We start from the raw sequence: 7,964 nt of genomic DNA, 5'->3' as shown, positions 1-7,964 counted from the left end.
CCACTTTCTCTGTGCTGCACATCCACACGATGTGGGCCATTTTCCTCTGCCTTTTGTTCATGTGACATGTCAGTACCTCTCGTTTCCGCGGCGAGCGGCGGAGAAGCGTGGGGGGTGGCGAGGACGAGCAAGCGCACCAGACAGGAAAGAGTTAATGAGGAAAAAGAAAGACAAGACAGCGGAGTGAGGAAGTGTGAATATTTATGAAAAAGATGGCAAGAATAAGCCTCTTTTTCCTCTTAGCATAAATAATCACGTCCCCGCAGAAGAACCGCTCAGTGGAGTCGACATTCTGCATTTCAAAGAGACTGAAAAGGAACCAGCAACATCAAAACCTTTCATATTTTGATGTGAAGAGTAGCGATCTCTGATGTGAAGTCAGATAAATAATTCTAAAGGAGGGGGGAAAAAAAGACAGTTTTTTTTTTTTTTTACCACCCAAACATTCACATTAGACGACAGTTCAGGTTTCTATCTGTGTCACTGACTTCCCAGAAGTCTCCTCTGCAGCCTGCCAACATTATTCATTAATCACCTCGCCGTGTATTTTCCAAGATGCCTTTGTTAATGCAAGGCAGAAGGGTTTTTGGAACGGTGTTGAGCTGATATGTGGCAGCATGAAGCCCTCCTGTTTTTCTTCTTCACTCTTGTCTTAGTTTACAGCAGCCCTTTTTTTTTTTAATGAACTCTCTCAAGTCATTGCTGAATATTTATGTGCTTTCTGTAATAAAGCCACAGTGCATTTTTGCAAGAGCCATTTATTTGCTTCCCATCTGCGAGCGAGATGCAGTAAATTAACAATTTGCGATTCCATTAAATTTTATACGCTCCTTCGTCTTTGGCACCATCTGAAAAACACACAACTGCAGACTGTTGACATTTTGGGATCGTTTGAGTACATCTTGGCGACGGGTTTGCTTTACAGTGTTTGACTTCAGTCCCGTGACTGCGTATGAGTGTAAAACTGTCACATGTAGCACCTCCCGAGCGCAGCTTTAGGTTGACCTTTCAGGGTTTAGCAATAATGTGACACACGTAGCCTCACATGAACCTGCGCTCTGCTGCAGTCACACTCTGCAATCTGCATTCAGTTTCACGTACGCTTATTTTAAGACTCTGGATCTTCACTTATGCTGTACCCCTGTGCATAGGAACATATGTTTTTAAAATACATCCATCCATCCATCTTTTTTTAACCACTTTATTCAATTTTGGATTTATTCCGACATTTTGTCTTAAAAAAAAAAAAACAAACTCATCTTTTATCTTGACAGTTAGATTAATTCAGGAACATTTGAACTTTAAGGAAGACGAAACCCCTAAAGTCTGCGAGAGTTGGTGGGACAGATCTTAAGGCAACAGACGGATCTGACAATGAACCAAAAAACCAGCACCTTAACTGATGATCTGTCAGCGATGGCAGGACAGGAACTGCAAGGCTTGAATTGTGATGTTATCAGTCTTGTGAATAAATGTATTTCTGAACTCTACAAACATCCTTGTAAAGAACAAAGAGAAGAAAAGAAGAAAATTCTTGTTTCAGTTCATAAGAATATCCATGTCATCCGTGTTGTAACCATGAATCAAGAGAAAGAAGTCCATTGCGTAACAGAGAATGCGGTCCAGTTGCTTCATCTTACCTTCCTGCGAATCTAACAAATGATCTCGTGATTGATCTGATGTCAGTTTGATTGACTTGTCATTTTGTGTCTGTTCTTACCAGGTGTATGTTGTAGCATTAGTGACAGCAACCGCTTCTCTCAGACCAGCTGTGTGTTAACAGATGGAACCCCTCTCAGTGTTTAGGCCCGATCAAAGATATCATCACAGCATTTCCTCAGAGAAGGCTACATTTGCACACCGTATCGTCACCTCCTCATCTGCAGTGCTTGAGACCGGTTTCATTAATCTTAACATTATACTTTCATGTAGACTTTTCAACTGTCTAGGATGATAGTTTTAACATTGTTTTTCAATATTTCAAGCAGTTAAATTTCAACTGTTTGAGAATTTTAACCTTAATCTCAACATTGCAGTTTCAGTCTACTTTTTCGCATTTTCGACAAGTTCCCATCTGATAATGATGTGCCGCTGAACACATCAGTGTTCAGTGGCACTGCTATTTAACAAAACTCAGATCTTATCAATGATCTATGTTAGGACTTAGAGAGAAGCCTTTAAAAAAAACACAGTCAGCTCAGCGAGTGTGTGAAGCATCCATGTGCTATGTGCGGCACGCAGGAGTCCTCAGACCAGAAAAACACTTCAGCTGTGTCTAATATTGAAAATGAATGATTTACAGGCCCGTCGGTGAAGAAAGGCACTGTCTGCCGCGTGTGATTGGCTGATGGTAGAGTAGAGAGAAGTGTCCTTTCATGACAGAGGAATGTCGTAACCAACCAGCACACAAGGATGTCTGTGCTTCGCTTGAAGAGCGAGGAATTAGCAGCAGAAGATCAGTGAGAAGGAGAAATCTTCCACCGCTGAAGGCAAATTCCAGACAACGCATGGTCAGGGGTGATGTGTGAAACCCCTGCGGCGATGTGGGAAGTATTTGTAAAGTGGAATTTTAAAGCCACCTTGTCTAGAATGAAAAAAAAATGACAACTTCTTTCATATTATTGTTGTGCAAATGATATGCAAGAATTTCAGTGTTGCTCAGTGACGCCGGCTCAACGCTGTCTGCTCAATAGGTTTAATAATTCATGAGATAATTCATATTAGATGCAACTGCTTCATGTTAATATAAGGTCAGCTTTGATTCCAAGATCTGAAAGTTATTCTCTCTCAAACGTCGTGTCTTTTTCAACATTTTATAGTCTCAGCTTTTTCATTTTGGTCCCAACATTTTCACTGCACAGGTAATGCTTTACCATGTTGTCTGGTCTTTAATCTGCTTGTGTTAGTCTTAATTACTTAACCTACTTAACCTTTGTCACTACATGTTGACTTTATTTTTTTCAATATTCTCACTGCAATATCAAGATTTTGGTTTTAGTTTGAGCATTTGATCTGTATTGTTCATCTTTATGTCAATGTTTGAACTTTATTGTTCACATTTTGATTTGATTTTGGTTCTTTTATCACAACATATTGAACATGTAAAGAAGTCATATTTCAATCAAAAGCTTTTACTTCAAGAGTTAACGAATTAATTTCAGCCAGTTTAATTTGTTGACTTTATTCCCCATATTTCAACTTGGAATATGAAATAGCTAATAACTTTTGGATTAGTGTTTCGCTCTGTTGATTCACAGTAACTAGTTCCCTACTGTGAGTCTGGCCTTGAAGTCTTTCTGAATGGCGTTTGCATGTTTCCTCCGGGTACTTCAGTTTCCTGCTTTTGTCAAAAACATGCCGGAGGTTTACTGGTGACTCTAAAATTGTAATGTGACGAGCTTATGAAGTGGACATTTGATTTAATCTCAACATGGTATGTAATCTCAACATTAGTGCTTTCATTTCAGTTTTTACTGTTGCACAATGATACTTGATCAACATCTAAGAACTTAATGGATTAATTCCTGGGGGAACTAAAGAATGTAATGCACATACATAATGCATTTTAATACAAACTTTAGCACACTAATTATATATAGACGCTCATGTTTTTGTCCCCATCCTTCTGCATGATTAGCATTTTAATTCAAAAGTATAATAAAATAATGAGGATGTGTCAAAGACTGCAAAGGCCATTGGGTTTATAGACTGAAATAAAAACCTATTCATGTGGCAAGAGGGAAGAAGAGCAAAAAGAAAACGGAAGTGCCTGGTTTTTTTTTTTTCCATTTTGGTTTTGTTTAAATAGGCACTGGGTGGGTGATGCATTTCACAAGTCCGTCTCATGTTAGCGAGCATTATGGAGGCTACCCATGTGAAACTTCTCAGCTGGCTCACAAATGTAAAGGAATCATTGAATACGGAACGCAGAGGCGGGGGGTAAATATATAAAGCTGGGGAGCCTGAGAGCTCTACACGCTAACGTTAGCCTTTATTACAGCTCTGAAAACGCTGCATAGATTAATGGTTTAAGGGGCCCAATGCAAGCAGAGGGAATTCCTTTAAAAAGACAGGTCCCCTGTTACAACATGAAAGGAGGCCTCAAAGCATGTACCTGCAGCTTTACTTCAGCATCTGTGAGCCCCCCACAGCGCTCTGCACCCCCACAGCAAAATCAATTTGCCAGATTCTGGAAGAAAAGAGCCAAACATGTTCTTGTTTTTTTCAGATCCATGTGGAAATTACACGAAAGAATCTCAGGACGCCCTGAAAGAAAGCAGCACTGTCTCTTTAGCCTCCTTCCTGTCAACGTCAAACACTGAATGTTGGCTAAATCTGGGCCTTTTAAAACAATATTCAGTGCTTTACCCGCGGTTGTTGACCTACTTCAGACTGTTTTGGAATGTAACACGGTTGGTGGTCTGACAGCACTTCGCACTTTGAAAATTACCATGATAAAAGCTGAGGAGGTCAGACAGTTTGGTGGACCTCAAATGCCATTTACTGAAATGTATGTCAACCGAAAGCACTCAGCTTGTGAATTATTCAAGCAGCCCACTGAAGTCGGCCAAGGGAGGCGATGCGAATATCCTAAAATCTAAAGGTTGCAACTCAAACAAACCAAACGGATGCATGTAAAATGCTCCAAGTTGCTTATTCACTTCCTTGGCAGGACTTAGGTGAGATAATCGCTTCCATATCTGTTCAGTAAAAATAAAGCTACAGTCAGCAGTTAATTAGCTGAGCTTTGCATAAACACTGTAAATAGAGGAAAACTGCCCCTACTTCTGTCTTAAACCCTTTACACACTCGAGGCGATTTTTCAAGCAGTGTTTATGCGAGTCAGCAGTTTCTGGCAGTTTTTGCCCTGGGGACTTTCACACAGGTCAAACATTTTATGCAACAGGTTGCTTTGTTTTTGGTCTTTTTTTTTTCCAAACCATCAGTGCTTACATAAATTCTACGTCATGTCACAGCATCAGTGTTGAGTTTGACCTGTTGATCGATTCTTACTCCTGCTCCTCGGATGAAGCTCCAGCATCTCCAGAAAGAGGAACACAGAAAAAACTGGAACACAGACATGGAGGAGCCGTGCACCCACAGATCATTTCCTTCTTGATATCAGCTCCACATTCTGAACTCTGCCCTGCACTAAATAATCCATTACAGATGACAATCATTCCAAAAACTCAATCCCAACAATTTTGGGGATTTTATCTTGAATAATTACAGCTTTCTTTCATATTTTAAAAGATCTGCCATATTGAATCTGCCACTGATACATATACACGGCAGTCTTCTGTGTGTTGCTGTCACGGTGTTATATGTGCAACATATTGTGCATCCCTACTCTCTTTTCCAGTGATAACATCACTCTTCAGTCAAGACGTAGATATTCAGGTCCTGGTCCATCCAAAGCACCAATGTTTCCCATTATCGTGATTTCAATTACTTGATGTTGCTGAAGTGTTTTCTAGTTTGTATGTACAAGTTTGACTTCAAAGGCAACTACGGTATGTATGTACAGTACATATGAGTCTATAAATTATCCAAATAATGTGGCATGAACAAGTGACATGAAAATATGACATAGGCCTGTAAGTTTGAGTCTCAGTAAAAAGGTGAAAATACAAAACTCCACATATGATAGTAACTCCCAAACTAAAACCTGGGTCAAGCATAGATTTGACTCCAGATTAGATCTTTTTACAGGTTCACTGAGGATATAAACCGCCCTCAGAGTCCCTGTTTGTTCAGTTCCAGTACATTGTAAGGTGATTGTTCATTTCCTGGCAGACCACATCGAGGAGCATAAAAACAAACATTGTAAATGCAAAATATTCTCAGCATAAACAAACCCAGGGTTCAATTACCCACTGCCAAAAAATGTAACATGAGAGCAGAGTAATGTATCATTTTCGAGTTTACAATGCAAGTGTCACACATGGCGTGATATAAACAATGTGGGAACCATGTTCTCAATAATGGAAGCAATAACTCACCACGACGGCAAACAGCAGTCATGGGAATAATTCCAAATAATCCACAATGTCAATGCAAGACACTTATGTGCCTTCCCATTCGAAGCTACTCTAAAGCTTCACCAAACATGAAGGCTTCATTTTCATTTCTTCTTTCATGTCCATTAAAGTCATTTGAGATTAATAATTGTCAGTAAGTTATTGGACTGTCTCATTGAGCCGAAGTTCACCAGAAGTCTGATGTGCCGCATGTCGGGCCACATCTCACCTGATTATCAAAGGTCAGCCTCATGAATGCTTTGTCTGGGTCCAGTTACACAGTGAGAGGTGTACTTTGGGCAGCAGATGGGTCATCAGAGCCTGACTATTTAATCAGAGGGGGGTGAGGTGTGGCACTGGCAGGACGGAGGATTATATGGTCTGGTGGTTCAAATATTCATTTCCATCATCTGCGGCTGAAATATAAATCCCGCCTTTAATATTCAGCAGCTATCGAATGGATACAGTTTGGCCTGGCACGTCCAGCGAGGAGAAAAAGTGGATTTCCTGCGGTTGGAAGCATACGTTTTGCAAAAGAACTGTTGGGTTGCTGCGGTTTGGGAAAACTGCAACATTTGTGTTATTCTGGGACCAAACTGGCAAAGTGACTCAAAGGAAAGCGTCAAAAGTGCATCGCGTTCGAGTTACTCATCGCAACGAAACAGCAGTCTGAAGTTCCTAGTAGCTGTTAGTTTCACCACCAGCAGCTCTCCTCTTCCTCTTTTCTCAGCCAGTGATGGCAGTCATGGCTGTGGGACACTTAAAGGGGCCTACCCTCGCACAAAGCTGCTTACAGACTCTTTTTAGCACAGCCGGGACAGTCGGGTTTATACTTGATAGGGGATTTCTGCAGGGCAGGCCTCTTTCCCTGCCATAATTAGGCCACCCACACTTGGTAAAGGTTTGGGACCTTCCATCCATTGATTTACAGAAACATAAGTGAAAACAGTGAAATGCGGGAAAGATCTACATGTTTGTTCAGGTTGTTTCCTTGAATAGTACATCTCTGCTGCTGTGGACTTTGTCTTTCTTTACACTTCATCTAATGTCACAATAACAAACATGGAGTATATTTATCTGGCTTGATTAAAAACCGTGAGTAGCATAAGATATAGGGAACACTGCATCACAGTAGTAAAGTTGTTTCAGTGAAAATAAAATTATGAGCATGATTTTCCGCGTCTGTATCCACATGAAAATAAGTGTACAGATAGAGCGTCTCGTGCGGATTGTTCCACAGAAAGGAAAAGCTTGTTCTTCTTTTTGTCTTTTAATTATGTACAGGGAACAGTCTGGCGCTTTCTGCCCGGAGACTTTCATTTATTCACAGCAGCTTCTGAGCTCTTCATCCCAAAATACAAGTGAAAACTGCATAACTCTGAGTGCTATTTTTAACAACCGCCTCTGCTCCAATAAGCATGCTAGCACACTACACTTGTCCAGACCTGTTTCTTACATCTCTGCAGACTTTCCAAACTCAATTCCGCGTGATCCCACAGCACTCTTGGGACTGTCATTCATACCTTAATTACGTCTGTCTGGAATAGTCTCACTCTCTATATAAATATCGGATTGAAGAAATATGCCTCATTTCAAAATTGAGCAGCTGAACTTTTTTTTTTAATCATGGAGAATGTGTAGCGCATCCATTTTAGCTGTCTTTTCTAGGTTATAGTTTGGATATAAGATTTTAGTGACATTGAGGGCTTTCCCCGGGCTTGAAATAAAGTATCAGTCTATACACCGGGTCCTAACAATCCCAGGACCTCAGCTTTGAATCTACGCCATCTCAAGACCAAAGAGGATCAGGCCTTTTCTCTGTTTGCCCCCAACTGTTTGAAACAACCTCCCCTGAGGAGATCACACTGGTCGGCCCTCTTTCTGCTTTCAAATCACTCTTAAAAACATATTTTCATAAGGGTGCCTTCCAAGAGTTTGTTGTAC

Source organism: Salarias fasciatus, assembly GCF_902148845.1.
Source record: "Salarias fasciatus chromosome 7 unlocalized genomic scaffold, fSalaFa1.1 super_scaffold_4, whole genome shotgun sequence".
Taxonomy (NCBI): domain Eukaryota; kingdom Metazoa; phylum Chordata; class Actinopteri; order Blenniiformes; family Blenniidae; genus Salarias; species Salarias fasciatus.
This window is presented reverse-complemented; position numbering follows the sequence as displayed.